The sequence below is a fragment of the Giraffa tippelskirchi genome, chromosome 8 (genome assembly GCF_054371585.1).
Source record: "Giraffa tippelskirchi isolate mGirTip1 chromosome 8, T2T-mGirTip1v1.2.pri, whole genome shotgun sequence".
In the NCBI taxonomy this organism is placed as follows: Eukaryota; Metazoa; Chordata; class Mammalia; order Artiodactyla; family Giraffidae; genus Giraffa; species Giraffa tippelskirchi.
This window is the reverse complement of record NC_137282.1, coordinates 52743320-52764222: the sequence shown is the minus strand read 5'-3', so window position 1 is coordinate 52764222 and position 20903 is coordinate 52743320.

Here is a 20903-nt window from a genome sequence, read left to right as displayed (position 1 = left end):
GGCGTGTTGCGATTCATGGGGTCGCAAACAGTCGCACACGACTGAGCGACTGAACTGAACTGAACTGAAACTAAGCTATCATGAGAAAATGCAGTGTATTCGTTAAGAGCACAGCTCCTAAAACCAGACTCTTTGGTCATGAACACTAGCGTCCAGATCACCACTGGGAAGAATCAAGTAGAAGAAAGCCCCAGAGCTCCAGCTCTAAAGGCTGTTGTCTCAAACAACTGATGTTTGTGTGCATTAGAATTGCCGCTACTATTCTTTAAAACAAAGAAGACTGGGCCCCACTCTAGGGTTTCCTATTTAATAGGTCTGGTTTGGAGCTCATGGCTTTACATTTTTAACATTATTCCAGGGGTTGCAAGTGAGGTTGTCTGTGCAGGGACCACCTTGGGAGGGAACTCTAAATCCAGGGGCTCTAAGTTAGCTGTTTTCCCAGCTTTACAATCATTATTAGTGGGAAGGAAAACGAAATTTGGGAATCTTCAATGCTTCAGAAACAGCCCCACTGCATACTCTCTTTCAACAATGATAGTCTTACTATCTCATCTGCCATAGAGAGACTGTGAAAATTAATCACATGGGTGTTATGATATTAAGCCCTGGACTCCTGGTGAGCCTTCATCTCTGGCATTCCAGTGCCTGGGCACTCTGTTTCAGTTTTCCTTGTCCTGTGTTTCTCAGACTTTTCCAAAGTGTCTTCTGGAATTCACTGTTTGTCATCAACAAAATGCTGCCTCTGCAGTATCCTCCAGTGAAGGCTGCTTTCTCTCCTGCACTTCCTACAATTTGACCTGGAGGTGGGATAGCTATCTTTCCTGCTGTTTATTTCCATTTCCAAATCTTTCTTCTTTTTCCTAAACCCCATCACCAGCTTTCAATTATTTGTCATTGGGCTATATCATCTATATAATCTGATTATCCACCCTGGTGCAGTCATCTCTTAATGAATAATGTCTTCTATTAAAAAATAGTAACATAACAAGACAAATATAGGGAAAGATAGTCATTAGTTCAGTTCAGTTACTCAGTTGTGTGTGACTCTTTGAGACACCATGAATCACAGCACGCCAGGCCTCCCTGTCCATCACCAACTCCCGGAGTCTACCCAAACCCATGTCCATTGAGTCGGTGATGCCATCCAGCCATCTCATCCTCTGTCGTCCCCTTCTCCTCCTGCCCCCAATTCTTCCTAGCATCAGGGCCTTTCCTAATGAGTCAACTTTTCACATGTGGTGGCCAAAATATTGGGGTTTCTGCTTCAACGTCAGTCCTTTCAATGAACACCCAGGACTGATCTCCTTTAGGATAGATTGAATGGATCTCCTTGCAGTCCAAGGGACTCTCAAGAGTCTTCTCCAACACCACAGTTCAAAAGCCTTAATTCTTCGGCGCTCAGCTTTCTTCACAGTCCAACTCTCACATTCATCCATGACCACTGGGAAAGCCATAGGCTTGACTAGACGGACCTTTGTTGGCAAAATAATGTCTCTGCTTTTTAATATGCTATCTAGGTTGGTCAGAACTTTCCTTCCAAGGAGTAAGTGTCTTTTAATTTCATGACTGCAATCACCATCTGTAGTAATTTTGGAGCCCCCCAAAATAAAGTCTGACACTGTTTCCACTGTTTCCCCATCTATTTCCCATGAAGTGATGGGACCGGATGCCATGATCTTAGTTTTCTGAATGTTGAGCTTTAAGCCAACTTTTTCACTCTCCTCTTTCACTTTCATCAAGAGGCTTTTTCGTTCCTCTTCACTTTCTGCCATAAGGGTGGTGTCATCTGCATATCTGAGGTTATTGTTATTTCTCCTGGCAATCTTGATTCCAGCTTGTGCTTCTTCCAGTCCATTGTTTCTCATGATGTACTCTGCATATAAGTTAAATAAGCAGGGTGACAATATACAGCCTTGGCGTACTCCTTTTCCTATTTGAAACCAGTCTGCTGTTCCATGTCCAGTTCTAACTCTTGCTTCCTGACCTGCACACAGATTTCTCAGGAGGCGGGTCAGATGGTCTGGTATTCCCATCTCTTTCAGAGTTTTCCACAGTTTATTGTGATCCACGCAGTCAAAGGCTTTGGCATAGTCAATAAAGCAGAAATAGATGTTTTTCTGGTACTCTCTTGTTTTTCAATGATCCAGCAGACGTTGGGAATTTGATCTCGGGTTCCTCTGCCTTTTCTAAAACCAGCTCGAACATCTGGAAGTTCACGGTTCACGTATTGCTGAAGCCTGACTAGGAGAATTTTGAGCATTACTTGACTATCTAAAATATAAATTCAATAAAGTTGCAAAAAAGTAGCGATTATGAATAAACTATAAATGAATAGTTCTTAAGAAAAAGAATAAAAGTGATAGATTTGTAGATTTAATGAAAGAAGTCTTATAATATAGGAAATTAGGATTAATTAAAGTTACAAAGTTATAAATGAGGCTTCCCTGGTGTTCAGTGGTAAGGAATCCACCTGCCAATGAAAGAGACACAGGTTTGATCCCTGGGTCGGGAAGATACCCTGGAGAAGGAACTAGCAACCCTCTCCAATATTCTTGCCTTGAGAATCCCATGAACAGAGGAGCTTGGAGGGCTACAGTCCATGGGATCACAGTGTTGGACATGACTTAGCAACCAAACAACAACAAAGTTATAAATACAAAATTAATTCAAATAATTATCAGATACAATTTGCTAGAATTTTCCTGGTGGCTCAGACAGTAAAGAATCCACCTGGAATGCAGAAGATCTGGGTTTGATCCCTGGATTGGGAATATCCCCTGGAGGAGGGCATGGTAACCCACTCCAGTATTCTTGCCTGGAGAATCCCCATGAACAAGAGAAGACTGGCAGCCTACAGCCCATGGGGTCACAAAGAGTTAGGCATGACTGAGCAACTTAGCACACACACATAACTAAATTTGATTATACAGATTAAAAGAAACCTGACATATGAAGAGATAGAAAAATTAAGCAGGTCATCAAAATAGAAACCAGGAAAGCTGTCAAAAAATCTATTTATCATAAATCTTCCATCATATCGATTTTAAATGCTATTTTAGCAAGGTAATTGTAGGAGATTTAAATGAAAAAAGAAGAAGGGGGACATAAACATAGCAAGTCACTTACATCAGTGTGTTCAGAAACTTTCCTAATTGCTGGAAATGTTGGATAATATAGATTTTTATTGGGGAATCCATGTGCTTACCCAAGAAAAAAATCACAGGCATGAAGGATGAGGGGGGAAATGGAGGCTGAAAATGGGGCCAGCTGGAAATCCTTGCTCCGAGGATTATCTGGAGCGTAAATATCTGGATAATTGTAGACATATAATATCATAAAGACATTTATATTCCCAAAGGATGGAGTTTGCTTTACTAAATATTAGCACAGATTATTAAAACAAAGTCATGGAAGTGACAGTAACATGGTATGAGACAGTAAAATGATATGAGAACTAAAAGTGAAAAAGTATTAATATAATTAGGGTGTTCAAAAACAGGTATGCAAGTTTGTGGCAGACTACTCTTTGGTGGAAATGCATCACATATCTAGAGGTAAGTAGACATATTGGGATAATTGTCTTAATTTTATGGAGAAAAGATATGTTATCTCACATCACATATAAAAACATGTCCCCAAATATTAATGATTTAAGTGTAAAAGTACAAATAAAATAAAAATAAAAATAATGTGAAAGACAATCTTTATTACTTTAAATGGGGAAGAATTTCTTAAGGCATTCCAACATTAAATTCATAGGTAATTACTGAATAAATTTCACTCCATCAAAGTTAAGAATTTTTGCCAAATGAACATAATAGACAAAGCAAAGACTGACATATAGGGATGTATTTTTGCAATTCATGGGACCAACAAAGATTAAATACTTATATGCCTGTGTGTATGCTAAGTTGCTTGAGTCCTGTTCAACTCTGTTTGACCCTATAGACCATAGCATGCCAGACACCTCTGTCTATGAGATTCTCCAGGCAAGAATACTGGAGTGGGTTGCCATGCCCTCCTGCAGGGGATCTTCCCAACCCAGGGGTCAAACCCACATCTCTTATGTCTCCTGCATTGGCAGGTTGGTTCTTTACCACCAGTGCCACCAGTATATAAATAGTATATATAAATACTATAGTATAGTATATGTAAATAGTATATGTAAATACTTACATACTATTCATAAGACACAACATCATATAATTGCTAGAAAAAACCTTGCAGAATGAGACCTGCCCAGCTACATGGCACATTTCCCCTCACCTCATTTGTAATGATTTTGTTTATTTCTAATATCTTATACTAATTTGTATACCTATCAAACTCTTTCTGGTCTCAGGATTTTTCTCATTAGCTATTAATTCTGTCTAATGGCCCACAGTCTGCTCTTATATAGCTGCTGCTTTGCACTTTCACATATTAGTTTAAAATTTACCTTCTCGGGCATGCTTCTTTTGATCACTTAAAAATATTGCACATATTTAATTTCTATACCAGCACTCCATTAAATTTTCTCTACAGGTTCTTTTTTTTATTACAATGTATAATTGTGTGGTTTAAGGATGATAGAAAAAATATCTTTATGTTTCTATACAGTCAGGGTTCTGAGCAAATTTTGCTGAAACCTGAGGTCTTGGTCTAAGAGTAATAGTTGAATTTACAACTCTAGAGATTGTGAGAACTACACAGAGACTTACATAATGCCCCCTTTCAAGGATGAGTGATGACAGGGACCTTAGACACACCTCTGCCTGGGAATACATTATTTATCTGGCCGACATTTGTTTATATGTTCAAGAATTAGAGTATGGACCCAACCCCACTACATTTTCAAGGAGACCTCTTCAGGAGGGAAGAAGAAAAGGAATCTCTCTTCCCTCTGTAAGCAGAGAAAATTCTTTTTTTACCCATTCCTTGATTATGATACAGACATCAAATTTTGTTTGCGTAGGGCATTTTCCATAGCTTTTATTTTGTTGACTGGGAATAAAACTTGTATTGTGGGAACCGTGTGGTCACTTTTAAAAATTAATTTTATTGAAGTTTAGTTGAATTACAGTGCTGTGTTAATTTCACTGTACACCTAAGTGATTCATTTATATATGTGTGTGTGTGTGTGTGTGTGTGTGTGTGTGTGTTAGTTGCTCAGTCGTGTTTGACTCTTTGAGACCCCATGAACCATAGCCCTTTTTGGCAAAATGCTTTTGCCTTCTTTGAGACATTTCATACGACATATTACAACACCATATCTCAATGCTCAAACTGATAATATTTTTCCTACCAAGCATATACGTATAATCCTTTTCACACACTTCCAATTGATAAGTGATAGATTTTTTCCTATAATGATTTCTATCTCATGCAAAAGCTGTTTGATTTGTGTTTCATTTTTCATGTGTTTTATTGGCAAACACTTTAAAATAGCTTCATCAAATATAAATTACAATGATTAATACAGCATATAAAATGAAATAGGAATAAGTATTTGCATTAAAAAAGGCAACATTTTAGTAATTTAGCACAAGGGCATACAAAGTGGTTTCCCTGACAACAAGAAACAGTAAAAATTTATTTGTGAGTTTAAAATTATATTGTCCCATAATTCTATGCATATTCTATTGTTTTTATCTTACTGCAAGAAAATTCCTCTGTACTAAACAAAAGTATGTAAGATAATCATGCCATTATTAAAAAACAAATCTTACACAGATTCAGAAAATACAAAAGAAATGGGGATAAGCAAAATAGGCTTTGTTCAGTTTAAGTTAAAAATAATAAAAATATTCACTTGGTCTTTTTGAAAATATTAGTTTTTAGATAAATAAATATTAAATAAAATGAGCTTGAGATTAAGACTATTTACATCTGTTAGTTCCCCTGTGCTGTGCTTAGTTGCTCAGTCGTGTCCGACTCTTGTGACCCCATAGACTGTAGCCCGCCAGGCTCCTCTGTCCATAGGATTCTCCAGGCAAGAATCCTGGAACTGGTTGCCATTTCCTCCTCCAGTCCAGCTCTTTAGGACCCCATAGACTGTAGCCCTCCAGGCTGCTCTGTTCATGGAATTTTCTAGGCAAGAATACTGGAGTGGGTTGCCACTCCAATGCATACCAAATGCAGATGTTTTCATTAATTTGTTTCATTCTGGAAAATGAAGTTGTTGTCCCTAGTAGAGATCAACATTATCATGGGAAGTGTTTCTTGGTTACTTTTTCGAAGTTCAAGAAAGTTTGATTAAAAGCTTATATAAAATAGTTGATTTAATCAAGATTTGGCAGCTCTTCGGTTTTTTGTTTTTCTTCTTTTTACTTGGCAAATTCATTCAATAGTTTGGAGAGTGGATCAGTAGACTGAAATTATTTAGAAAAACGTTTTTCCTGGAAGTGTATCTCTTACTGCATCATGCTTTAGTTATCAGAGTGGTAAATTACCTTAAATTATTGTCTCGGCCAAGAAACAGAGTGTGTTAAGAAAATGTGCACAAAGCCTCCTTGTTTACAAATATAAGGTTCAAGAGTGCCTGGATTACAAATACAATCTTTTAATAAAATGGCAAAAAGGTCACATGGGGAGATATTAATTTAATAGTTGAGGATAAGTGCTTCCAGGTGGCTCAGTGGTAAAGAATCCTCCTGCCAATGCAGGATTCCTGGGTTCCATCCCTTGTATGAGTCCTCTCACTCCCACATACCACTCAGCAGTTGGACCCCCAGGTGCCACAACTACTGAGCCTGGGAGTTGCAACTACTAAAACCCGCTCACACTCAAGCCCCTGCTCCACAACAAGGGAAGCAACTGCAACAACTAGAGGAAGGCCTGAGCAGCAATGAAGACCCCGCAAAGCCAAAAATTAAAAAAAGAATAAAAACAGTTGAGGGTATCTAGCTTCTTTAGCTGGTACCAGATTTGTGTATAGTTTGCTGTGACTTGTCTATGTAAACACCTGTGCCAGCCGTAAAGCAGCTGAATCAGAATTATGTATTCAAGAATTAATAAAATCAGCTGAGGTAGGATTCAGTTACTGGGAAAAAAAGCAGTCCATCAAAAACTACAAGGTGCAAAGAGCAAAGGAAAAAGAAAAACTTTTTCAATAGACATAGCAATAAACAGAACCAGAATCAGATGTTTAAATTGCCATGCAGGAATTAGAAAATCTATAATTTATATGCTAACAATCTAGTAGAAAATGTGGACAACAGACACGAACAGTTGAGGAATTTCAGCACAGACATGGAAATGATAAGAAAGTGAGGAACGGAAGTGATACAAACAATACCATATATGAAAAAATCCTTTGATGAGCTCATCTCAAAACTATCCATAGCATTGTGGTTAGGAATCTGTGAACTTAAAGATATATCAATAAAAATGTCAAATTAAAATACAAAAAGGCATATATGGTCTTTATTATATTGAGGTGCATGCTTTCTATGCACATTTTTTGTTGTTGTTGAGAATTGTTATAAATGTATATTAGTGAAAGTGAAAGTCACTCAGTCGTGTCCAACTCTTTGCGACCCCATAGACTATACAGTACATGGAATTCTCCAGGCCAGAATACTGGAGTGGGTAGCCTTTCCCTTCTCCAAGGGATCTTTCCAACCGAGGGATCAAACCCAGGTCTCCCACATTGCAGGCAGATTCTTTACCAGCTGAGCCACAAGGGAAGCCCAAGACTACTGGAGTGGGTAGCCTATCCCTTCTCCTGTGGAACTTCCCAACCTAGGAATAAAACCGGGGTCTCCTGCATTGCAGGTGGATTCTTTACCAATTGAGCTATCAGAGAAGCACAAATGTACTTGCATTTTGTCAAAAGCTTTTCCTGCATCAATTGAGATGATAATATAATATTTTTTCCTTCAATTTCTTAATGTGGTGTATCACATTTATTATTTTGTGGATATTGAATGATCTTTGTATCCCTGGGATAATCCCTCTTGATTATGGTGTGTGATCCTTTCAATGTGTGAAAAAGAAAGTGAAAGTGTTAGTCACTCAATTATATCCAACTTTTTTGCGACCCCATGGACTGTAGCCCACCAGGCTCCTCTGTCCATGGGATTCTCTGGGCAAGAATACTGGAGTGGATAGGGATTCACTTCTCCAGGGGATCTTCCCATCCCAGGGATAAAACCCAGGTCATCTGCATTGCAGGCAGATTGTTTAACCATCTAATTCACCAGTGCAGCCTTTAATGTGTGGTTGAACTCAATTTGTTACTATTTTGTTGAGGATTTTTCTTTTGTTTATTAGTGAGGTGGGCCTGTAATTTTCTTTTTTTGTGATATATTTGTCTGGATTCAATATCACAGGCCATATAAAATGAATTCAGAAGCATATCTTCCTCTGCATTTTTTGAGAATAGTTTGAGAAGGATAGATGTTAACCCTTCTTTAAATGTTTGGGAGAATTAACCTGAAAAACCATCTGGTGCAGGACATTGTTTGTTGAGAGATTTTTAAAATTGCTGATTCCATTTCATTATGGTAATTTATAAAGCATGCTCCAAAGTGGCTACAGGAAGCAGGGACTTAGGGGAGGAGAAACTGGGTGAAGGTGATTGAAAGGTACACACTTTCGGTTACAAGATAAATAAGAATTAGGGATGTAACAACATGATTAATATAATTAACACTGCTGTGTGTGATACATGAAAGTAGTTGAGAGTAAATCCTAAGAGTAAGTAAGTCCCAAACATGAAAAAATTAGAAAATAATAAAGAGTAGGAATCTATAAAATTGAAAGCAGGACAAAAATCAGTGAGACCAAATATAGCTGGTTCTTGGAGGAGATGGATAAAAATAAACATCTGTGCAGATGTACTGAGTGAAAATGAAGATACACATTATCAATATTTTAAAGGCAAAACTGACATCTCTAAGATCTTACAGAGGTAAAAAGACTAAGGGGAATATTATGAACAACTTTATACCAATCAGTTTGATAATAATTGAAATGAAGAAATTTCCCGAAAGTTGCAAACTATCAAATCTCTCTCAAGATGAAATAGGTTATTTGAGAAATACTTTTCTAATGGAATCACCATTCCAGTAATCAGTACCCCCTTAAATCTTTTTTATGTTCTTTTATAACACTAAGCATGCTTTCTGATGTTATAATTTTCTCAGGATAATTGCTATCAGGGTGGGAATCTGATGTGTGTTTTAAATTTGGTTACTGAGGATCCTGAATTGGGAAAATAATATCTTTTTAAATTTTTGAATACTTTAAAAACTGAACAATGCATCTAGGCTTTGAAGTGTATCTAACTGCATTTCTAAGACCATGAAGGATTTGTTCTGGTCCAGGTAGATACTCTCAGGCTATACCACCATCCAGGTGTGGAGACAGTTTCTGGGTAAGAGTGATTAATGTAAGAAAATAGGGGGTGGATTTGAAGACAGAGTTGTTTGTTTTACACTTTAAGATATGTCTTTTTACTTTGGGCTTTAACTTATAAGAATGACATAACATTTTTTTTTCTATTGAATTTTAACATCTTAAGAGGCGTTATTAATGTTTATAACTCAAATGTTGACATTTTCTAAGTAACTGTGTTTCATGATTAAAATAGCTTTTTATAGCATTCAAATGGCAGATCTGGAGGCTGTGTGTAATATGGAATACGATATAGGGGCTTCCCTGGTGGCTCAGCAGTAAAGAAAGAACCTAGAGCCTAATATGCAGAGTGAAGTAAGTCAGAAGGAGAAAAATAAATATTGTGTACTAATGCATATATACGGAATCTAGAAAGATGGTATTGATGAACCTATTTGCAGGGCAGCAATGGAGATGCAGACACAGGGGAGAGACTTGTGGACACAGTGGGGGAAGGAGAGAGTGGGACAATTGAATGAGTAACATTGAAACACATACATTACCATATGTAAAATAGATAGCCAGTGGGAATTTGCTGTGTGGTGCAGGGAGCTCAAACCCAGTGCTCTGTGGCAACCTAGAGGGGTAAGATGGGGTGGGAAGTGGGAGGGAGGTTCAGGAGGGTGGGGATGTATGTATACCTATTGCTGATTCATGTTGATGTATGGCAGAAACCAACACAATATTTAAAGTAATTATCTTCCAATTAAAAATAAATTTAAAAAAAGGTTTCAAAAAAAGAAGAACCTACTTCCAATGCAAGAGATTGCCTGCAATATTTTGCAGGAGATGCGGGTTTGATCCCTGGGTCAGGAAGATCACCTGGAGAAGGAAATGGCAACCCACTCCAGGCAACCCATTCTTGCCTGGGAAATCCCATGGACAGAGGAGCCTGGTGGTCTACAGTCCATGGGGCCACAAAGAGTCAGACAAAACTTAGTGACTGAGCCACCAGAATAGTGTATGGAGTGATCTTCAGTCTTGGGTGAAGAGAGCATTGGGACTGATAGATATACAAATTTCAGAGCCTTTGGGGAGTAAATGATTACTAACCAAAAGCCGTTTCTGGAAGACACACAAAGGTGAACTGGTTAGTTTGGGGATAGGAGGGTCTTGTGAATATAGGAACAGACTAGCAAGAATATGGTACTGACAGCCTCTGAGAATGAACAAAAGTCGTGTAGGTAAACTTAGGAGAGGCTAAACCCCATGTTTAGATATGTTTAAAAATATTGGCAAATTTTAGAATGGGCAGTTTTCTCCATGCCTTATGTTTCTATGCCACAGTATTTTTTAACACTACTAGCCTATGTCTTTGCATACTTTCCTGGGTGAGAAAGGGACCCTGAGCTGATCGAAGAGTTTAGCCACAGCACCTGACCAGGTGGAGGCTAGTACCTTCTCTCTCTCAGTAGCCAGCTACCTCTGTGAGTTGTTCTTCCAGGAAACAAGATCTATCAAGAGCAAACTGCAATATTAGAAGCACTTTGATTGTCTAACTGCCTAAGCAGGGCTCAATATAACACAATATTAGGAAGTCTGGTGTTAATTGCAGCCACTATAAACTTTATAAATAATAATGCCGACAATCTTACTATTTACATTATTGTTCTTCGATTTTCATTAGGCTCACATTTTAGAATGTGGAGAAAGAGGACTGTTACTGAACATTTTCCCTTAATATCTTCCAATCTTTTTCCATCTCCAGACCATCCATTTTCGAAACATAAATGTGAGATGGTAAATGTCACTTTGGACTCCTTAAGTAACACTAATTGGGTTCAAGAGGAAATTCATTCATTATCAAAAGTAATAGCTTGAAATATGTATTAAAGGGATGAATGTTTAATGTCTGGTTGTGATTATATGATTTATAATTCAATAAGCATTTGTCCTACATATTATAGAGTCAGTATTTTATATGATGATTAGAACAATTACTATTCATTAACATTTTATTTTGCCGTCTTCCGTTGTCAAGGCAACCTTTCATTCTCTACTCAACTACTAAGCAGTAGAAGAGAATTACAATTTCTTAGCCTCATTTAAATAATTGGACTTGTAATATACATTGTTTTTGAAAAGAGACTTTGTTTTCCAACCTTTATTCGTTATAATTACTATTCTTTAAAAGAATGCAAGATTAACTTTAAGGCTTTGTAAAAAAAGGGCACCAACATCTCAAACATAGAGAAGTTTCACAAAGATAACTATAATAAAACTGTTTACTTGGTATGCTTATAACGTTAATAGCACTATTATAAAATATGTTACAAGGATATTTAAGTGTATATTTTAATGAGATAATATTTCAGTGTGAGACTGAATCTTACAAATAGCGCATTTCCCTGAGTGAAGACATACAATGTAATCAGTAATGACAAGCTGTTCTGCTCTCCTGTATTAGGCTGGCTATGTCAAGGTCAATACTCTTACCAGCTTCTTGCATGTACTATCTATTAGGCAGTCTTCTGGTATAATTAATTAGTGCATTTGTTTGTGAATTACTTCTACAAATACTATTAAATGTCTATTAGGTGCTGTGTACTAAAGGTAAGCCTAAGATATGAGTAGGACAAGTGCTTTCTCTGTGATTACGGAACTTAGAGCTACCTCTTCATCTATTTCTGGAAAAGGAATCAAAATCCAGCTACAGAGAGAATGTAAAAGCATTTTTGGCATTGTGAAAACTTGAATTTAGCATTAATTTTAAATTTTTAAAATTTACTTGCCATAAATTTAGATAAGATCATTTTTTGTGTGTGTGCAAAATCCTTAAAAATAGGAGGATATATATTTTAAAAATATCCTTATTCACTCTATTTCCCATTTTTTACTTTAGACTTAAATATCTACATTTTTTTGTGTATCCTCATTGTTGTTATTGCTTAGTTGCTAAGTTGTGTCTGACACTTTTAGGACTCCATAGATTGTAGCTGACTAGGCTCCTCTATCCATGGGATTTTACAGGCAAGAATACTGGAGTGGGTTGTCATGCCCTCTTCCAGGAGATCTTCCTGAACCAGGGATCCAACAGGAGTCTCCGTCATTGGCAGTCGGATTCGTTACCACTGAGTCACCAGGGAAGCCCTTAGTGTATCCTACTAAATAAACATTTAAACATTAAGAAAATACGTATTTTGATTTTTAATCTCATAACGCTGAGAAGCTAATTATTTTCTCCTGAGTTTTCTATGTAAATACAGATCTTAGAGCTATTTCATTGTCTCTTCCTACAGCATTAATTAATTATTTTAAAACTGCTATCTGGTAGTCCAAGGACTTTTACTGTCATCTCCTTCACTCTTGTCAGAGTAGTCATTTAGTATCTCTCCAAACTTTATTGTTATGAAAAATACCTTAGAGAATGTGACCGTAAGGTTCTCTTTGTGCACGTTGCAAGTACTTTTGAGTCAGTGGCAAGAAAAGACTTGCTACAGCAAATTATATGCACACTTTATTGGGGGAAGAGGGCTCCCCTGGTGGCTCTGAGGTAAAGAATCTGCCTGCAGAGCAGGAGACTTGGGTTCAGTCTCTGGCTAGGGAAGCTCCCTCGGAGAAGGGAATGGTTACTCACTCCAGTATTTTTGCCTGGAGAATTCCATGAACAGAGTTGCTTAGCAGGCTATAGTCCATCGCAAAGAGGTGGACACAACTGAGGGACTAACACTTTCGCTTTCACTTAGTAGAGGAAATGAGTTGCTCAATGGGAGTGAAGTTTCATGTATGTTAGGTGAATAAGCTCTAGAGATCTGCTGTACAACATAGTGTCCATAGGTAGAAATGTAGTGTCGTGCACTTCAGAACTTGTTGAGTATAGACCTCATGTTAAGTGTTCTTATCACCAGGAAAAAAACAAAAAAAAAAGGAAAGGAAAAATAACCCCCAAACCAAAGGATTGCAAGAAAACCCTGGGAGGTATTGGCTGCATCTATTTCTTTGATGGTTGTCATGGCATCATGGGTATTTGCATATGTCCAAACTCATCAGATTGTACACATTAAATATGTGCAGTCATTTGCATACCAATTATATCCCAATAAAGCTGTTAAAATTATTTTACTAAAGATATGAAGTTGCACACTAGAAAATCAGTATCATTTTAAACCCTCTGCTAGTAATATATGAAATGATGCATTTCTCATAATCATTTTCCATACTGAATTCATCACATTAAAAGTTATATACAGGAAAATAATTAGGAAAAATTATATGCTACATGTCATTGAAATATACACTTTCCCAATAATTACTGAGGTTGAATATTTTTCATACACTCATTGGAAATTAATATTTCCTGTGTATTTAACCTGTAAGTTTGTTTTCATAGTCATTGCCAATTCCTTTATCATAAATAGCTATTTAAAATTCTAAGCTGTTTAAAATACTTCACAAAGTGGTAACAATCCAAACACCACAACTCAGGATAAAACACTTATTAATGTGATGCTAAATGTCTTTGTGTATACATTCACAAATCAAAAGTTATCTTATATTGCATGCAGTTTTCTCAAGATCCTTTTAGAAATCTGAACAAAGGATGTGGTCCTTTATTATGCCAATTACTATGCAAAGTCAAATCATTTTTAAGTGCAATATATTCTCTTTTTTTGTTTATATATGCATGCAATTTATTTGATTAGTATCCTATGGCTTCCCTGGTGGCTCATTCAGTAAAGAATCTGCCTGCAATGTGGGAGACCTAGGTTCGATCCCTGGGTTGGGAAGCTCCCCTGGAGGAGGGCATGGCAACCCATTCCAGTGTTCTTGCTTGGAGAAACCCCATGGACAGAGGAGCCTGGCGGGCTACAGTCCATGGGACACAACTGAGCAACTAAGCACAGTGTCTTATGAATGGATATTTTGAACTTTTCCAGTTATGTGCTATTATATGCAACATTGTAATGATAATGTCTACATGGGTACACACACACACACACACACACACACACACACACACACGTAATGTCATGCACCTTCTCCATTAGCATCTTAATACATTCATTGATGTGAAACAGCTGGGGCAAGTGATATGTACATTCTAAACATTATACATACTGTAAAAACTGCCTTTTACAGAAATTGTACAAATTTACAGATTAGAGAACTCATTTTAGTATAGCAATAACAAATCCTGGAACTACATAGTTTATTTTTTTCTAATTGGCTGATCAATTAAATAGCAAAAACATTTTATTATTGCTTTAATCTGATTTGGTTTGTTAATATGTTTAATGAATGTTCAATACCTAGTCAACTTTGTTTCTCTTGTGAACTACTGATTCATATCTTTACTACATTTCTTGGGATTGTTTTCTTTTTCATAATCATGTGTAAGAACACATCTTAAATGTTTGCCTATTGTAGAACTGAATAAATGATTCTCAGTTTATCTTTTTAAAATGTTTGCAATGTAAAGAATTTTCATATTTATGTAAATTAACTTAGAATAGTACTATTAGTAATTGTGTCTATTTTGGGTCTTTTTGTCTATTTGATAATTAATTTTTCTAGCTCAAGATTTTCTAATTTAATGGCAATTTATATGCAGTTATATTTCTGGATTCTTAATTATATCTGCCAGTCTTGTATTGATACCAACTCTTTAATTAAATTTATTATAATGTGTTTCAGTTACCAGTTGAAAATCTTCCTATAGCAGTCTTTATATTTAGGAATTTTCCATTTACCAATATTTTTTCTTTCAAGGATGTATATTAAAATTGTTTTTAAAATGATGGCAAAAGTCATGAAATCATTTTAATGTGTAAAAATACTTAAAAATTCAAGGGGATATCAATTAAGTTTCAACAAATATTTTTGGATAGAGATTGATAAATTAATTAAAAATTGTATGTGGAAATGAAAAGCACCTGGAAGAGCAAATATAATTTTGCAAAAGCACAAAACTGGAAGATTTACAATTGGTTAGCTAGTCTTAACATTGATAAGATCTATTATAAACTATAGTAACTGATTTAATATTTGTATGACATAGACAAACATCAGTGGAACAATAGGGAGTCTAGATTGATCTATACATACATAGTTAACTGATTGTTGACAAAGGTCAATGGAGAAAGGTATTTTCAATAAATAGTGCTGGATTATCTTAGATATTTTTTGAAAAAATGAGACTTTATATTTACTTCATACCATGCATAAAAATTTAATTTATGATAGATCATAAAAATAACACTTAAAAGCATAAAACCTCTAAAAACACATGGATGAGTATGATTGCAAATTAGGATAGGCAAACATTTCTTGGGCAAGACATAAAAAATCCAAACAGAAAAAAAAAAAAGGTAAATTGAACTTCATGTCAATTAACAACTTCTGTTCTCCAAGAGATACTCAAGAAACAAATGCAGAGGAAAAAAAAAAGGTAAATTGAACTTCATGTCAATTAACAACTTCTGTTCTCCAAGAGATACTCAAGAAACAAATGCAGAGGCACATATTTGGATATAATATTGGATGTTTGTCTATTTGATAAAGGCTTCCCAGGTTGTGCTAGTGGTAAAGAATCTGCCTGCCAATGCAGGAGACATAACCCCTTCCAGTACTCTTGCTTGGAAAATTCCATGAACAGAGAAGCCTGGCAAGCTACAGGTCATGGATTTGCAAAAAAATCTACATGAATGAGCAGCTGAGGATGCCTGAAACGCATAGGTACAACCAAGTCTGCCAAGAGTATGAGTGGAGCCTCCAGAAGGCACAGTAGCCAGTGAATAAATACTGGGAGAGAAATGTACCTGGAGTGCTGGAGGAAATGAAAAACTTCAGAGTTCCTGGAAAAAAGAGTAGCTCAGTATAAAACAGGGAGCACAGCATAAATTTGTTTTTAATTTTCATTTTTATTGGGGTATAACTATTTTAAAATGTTATGTTAGCTTCTGCTCTACAATGAAGTGGCTCAACTATATGTATCATTTATCCCCTCCCTCTTGGACCTCCCTCCTGCCCCCTATCTCATCTCTCTATGTCACCACAGAGCACTGAGCTGAGCCCCTTGCGCTATACAGCAGCTTCCCCCTAGCTATCTATTTTATACATGGTGGTGTATATATGTCAGTCCCAATCTCCCAGTTCATACCATTCCAAGTGCACAAGTCTGTTCCCTACGTCTGCATCTCTATTCCTGTCCTGTGAATAGGTTCATTTGTACCATTTTTCTACATTCCACATATATGCATTAATATACTGCATTTGTTTTTCTCATTCCAACTTCTTCAGTCTGTATGACAGACTCTAGGTCCACCTACATGTCTACAAATGACCCAGTTTTGTATAATTCAAAAAGGCACATCCACTACTGTAGCACTACTTTTAATAGCCAGTACATGGAAACAACTGAAATGTCCATCAACAGATGAATAGATAAAAAAGATGGAACATGTAAAGAACGGAGTATTAATCAGCCGTAAAAAGCACAGCATAAAATTAAAGTGAGGAGTAGCTTGTGAATAGCTTATGCAAGGAATTAGAATGTAACAAAAATGAAAGAAAGGAAAAAAATAAGAGAGAAGAAGTAGGAGGAGAAGGGAGGAAAGAATGGGGGGGGTGTAAAAGGGGAGGGAAGGAGGAAGGAAGGAAAAAAGGGAAAAGGAAGGAAGAAAAAAAGATGAAAAAATACTTCTATAGTACTCTTTATATGTCAGGCCTCATTCTGAACACTTCACACATACGAGGACCTTCAATCCTTGCCTCATCTGTATATGGTGTGTACCCTTACTATGTCTCATTTTGCTTAAAAAAATGGCTCTGAAAGTTAGTAACTTGCCTAGCTCCTCCATGACCAAAAGGCAGAGTTGTGGTAGTCTGGCTTCAGTCTGTATTTACCGACCACATCACTGTCTTGAAGGAACTGGGAGCCTGAGTGCCTCAGTGCCCCTTAGAAGGTTAATACCTCAATTCAGAAGAAAGATGATAGTGATTTGGTCTGAGAGAGAGTGGACTGGGTGGGTTTGAAGTGACTACTCGGTAAAATCAAATGGAATTGATGGTAAATTAGGTACAGATAATGAGGGACAAAATATCAAGAATGACTCTCCAACTTATGGATTCGATTATTTACTAACATAGGGAACAGGGATAAAGAAGGCTGAGCAATGAAGAATTGATGCTTTTGAATTGTGGGGTTGGAGAAGACTCTTGAGAGTCCCTTGGACTGAAAGGAGATCAAACTAGTCCATCCTAAAGAGATCAACCCTGTACAGCCATTGCAAGGACTGATGCTGAAGCTGAAGCTCCAATAGTTTGACCACCTGATGCGAGGAGCTGACTCATTGGAAAAGGCCCTGATGATGGGAAAGATTGAGGACTGGAGGAGAATGAGGTGGCAGAGGATAAGATATTCAGATAGCATCACCCACACAACACACATGAATTTGAGCAAACTCTGGGTGATGGTGGAGGACAGGGGAGCCTGGTGTGCTGTTGTCCATGAGGTGGCAAAGAGTCAGACATGACGTATCAAATGAACAGCAACGAGAACCAAAATTACAGTTTTTTTCATTAGGTTTGAGATTCTATTGAAATATCCAAGTAGATACGTCAAAATCTCAGTGTTTCTGTGCTTACCTCCCTTTTCCCAAGATGGCACGAGGTGATCAGGCTGCCCTCCAGGCCACCCCAGCTCACTGACTATTCAGGTGTATTCTCTGAGAGCTCTGTTTACAGTGGATTACTGTCCTTGAGACTGAGCCAATTTTTCTTGCTGACCTGGCCCCTCTCCCTGTTATCTGTGCTACCAATTCTCATGAATAAGTAGAGAGCATGTTGCTTGCTAAGTCGCTTCAGTCACGTCCAACTCTTTTCAATCGTATGGACCACAGCCTGCCAGGCTCCTCTTTCCATTGGATTCTCCAGGCAAGAATACTGGAGTGGGTTGTCATTTCCTTCTCCAGGGGATCTTCCTGACACAGGGATCAAACCCAGGTCTTTAGCATTGCAGGCAGATTCTTTACTGTCTGAGCCACCAGGGAAGCCATATTAACTCAGGAAGAGCATATTAACTCAGTCACTAACCTCTTCTGTATCAAGTGCAAGAAGACCAGAATCCCTTCCCCGACGTGCGGGGATGGAGAGGGGTTAGATGTGCTCAATCAGGTCCTCTTACTGTTTAACTCCAACACAGCACATTTCACTGGGTTATGGTGAATCTACCTGCAGAGAACTGAGGCAGAGTGCAACATAGTTTGCTGTCAGCTGCCCCCTCAATCTATGTTTTATCCCAAAGAGGAAAGCTAGAACACATGATGGTTCAACCCCCTTCCCTTCATCTTCTCTATCCTATTCCTCCAGGAGTCAAGAAATTTAGCTAATTCTCATTCCTTGATGTCAGGAAATTCCCGTATCTCTTATATTCTTTCTTTCATAACTGGTAACCTTCACTCCCCCTTTTTTTATGGGGCCCTGAAGCTGGAATATCCTTGAGAGAACTTGGATCCCTGGGAGGATGAACTATACATCTGTGAAAGAGTTTAATTCTTTCAAAATAATTCTTTAGCTGTGGTCCTTTACACCAATGCATCTTCATTATCTTCCCTTCACCCACTCAAGGGGATTTTATTTGCTGGTCGGGAAAGATGGTTTCTAACCATTGTCTTGTTCCCCGAATTTAGGCACAATTGGGAGCTGGTCAGCCCTCTTCACTCCACTGAGGAGTGAGTGAAACTTTGCAGGTGTCAAGTGAATGTTAGGGAGGAAATGGACTTAAGCAGAAGGTCAGTGGTTTATACTGAGGAAAACACAAAGGATTCGAATCATGAGATATCGAGAGCTGTTAAATTAATTCAACACAAAAATTTAAGTGTTTGAAAATGACTGTGTTTAACTGAGCATCCCGCTGTGCTTTGACTGAGAGGCCCTGTAAAAACTGCTGTTTTCGAGAGGGAAATACACATTTAAAATCTATTCTGTGTGTTTGTGAAACTTCAAAGCATGTGACTAATTACAGAAATTTGATGTGGTTTTAGAATTTTAGAATTTCCTTTTCTTTACATTATTGTCAGTAGAGTAGCATAGAATCCCGAGTGATCAGTTCAATTTTCTCATATGTTTAATTTCTATTAAATTTTGTCTTACATTCAAAAATTAGGACTTAGTATACTTTTCCAAGTAATTTCCTAGGTTGTGCTTTCATGAAACTTTTTATGTGACCAAGTTTGCAAGATCCACATTCATTACCATAGCCCACTTTCCTATTTTATGTCATATTCATACCTATTTTGGCTTCAGCCTCTTTCTTCTTTTTTAATAAAAATAATTCCTTCTTAGAACTGCAGTGTTAACATTGTTTTCTCACATACATAAGAATATTTCCATTAGAATCAAAGAAACACAAAGGGTAAAAATTGAAGTGCTCAGTTGCTAAGTCCTGTCAGACTCTTTGTGACTTCATGGACTTTAGCCCACCAGGCTCAACTGTCCATGGCATTTCCCAGGAAAGAATACTGGTGTGGGTTGTCATTTCCTCCTCCATGGGATCTTCCCTACCCAGTATTGAACCCTCACTTCCTGCATCGGCAGGTGGATTCTTTACCACTGAGCCACCTGGGAAATGCCCAAAGTAGAAGATTGGTATTTAATTTATATTAATTCTGCAGCTTTAGTTTTGATTACTTTCCCTGGATTCTGAAAACTTCCATCCTATCTGACAATAGGTTAAAAAATCTTAGTTTCTGAGTCAATCTCAAATGAGATTCAGAGGGATTACAGCCCCTGCCACTCCAAATTAAAAAAAAAAAAAAGAGAGAGAGAAGAAATTTCAGATGAATTAATTATGTTTGGATACAGATTCTCACTGACATGGACTTGTTACTGCATCTTATATCTACCTTGCGGTCAGTCATTCAGTGTTCCCTCTTAATATCCTCTTCTGATTTGTCTATGTGGTCAAATGGATATAGTTTCAGTCTAATCCCTACTCTGAAAATGATTTACTTTCTTTGACGATGCATGTACTGATGTGTACCTTAGGTAGTTCTATACGTACTTTTAAAAAGACTTTATAGGCAGAAGTGATGCCTTCTTTTGATTTGAGTGGTTATGATTATGATTGAAGGTTGTATTTTAAACATTTTGAATGTCCTTAGTCAATTATTTCTTTGAGTCTTTTTCATTCATCCCAGCTCAGCTGTTTCTAGGAACTTTCTCAAGGGTTCTACTGCACTCTGATCTTCACTGTAAGAGGATACTTTGCTCCAGGTGATAATTGCTTGGCTTAATGCAAGATGAGTCCCCTTGAGGTCAGAGGCTGAGACATTTAAATCTGAATGGTGAACCCTAGCAATCGGGGTCTCAGTAGGTGCTGAAAAAATGAGCAAGGGGTAACATAACTTAACACCTCTCTTCCTCTTCAGTGTATGGGTGATTTTTTTCTTAACATTGGACATATAAATACAATACCTCATTCAGCTTCAGGCACTAAGTCACTAACTTTAATGACAATTTGCAGCATTGCTACATAAATAGATAAATAGAGAATAAATATTTGGGATGCAGTGAATACCCTTGTG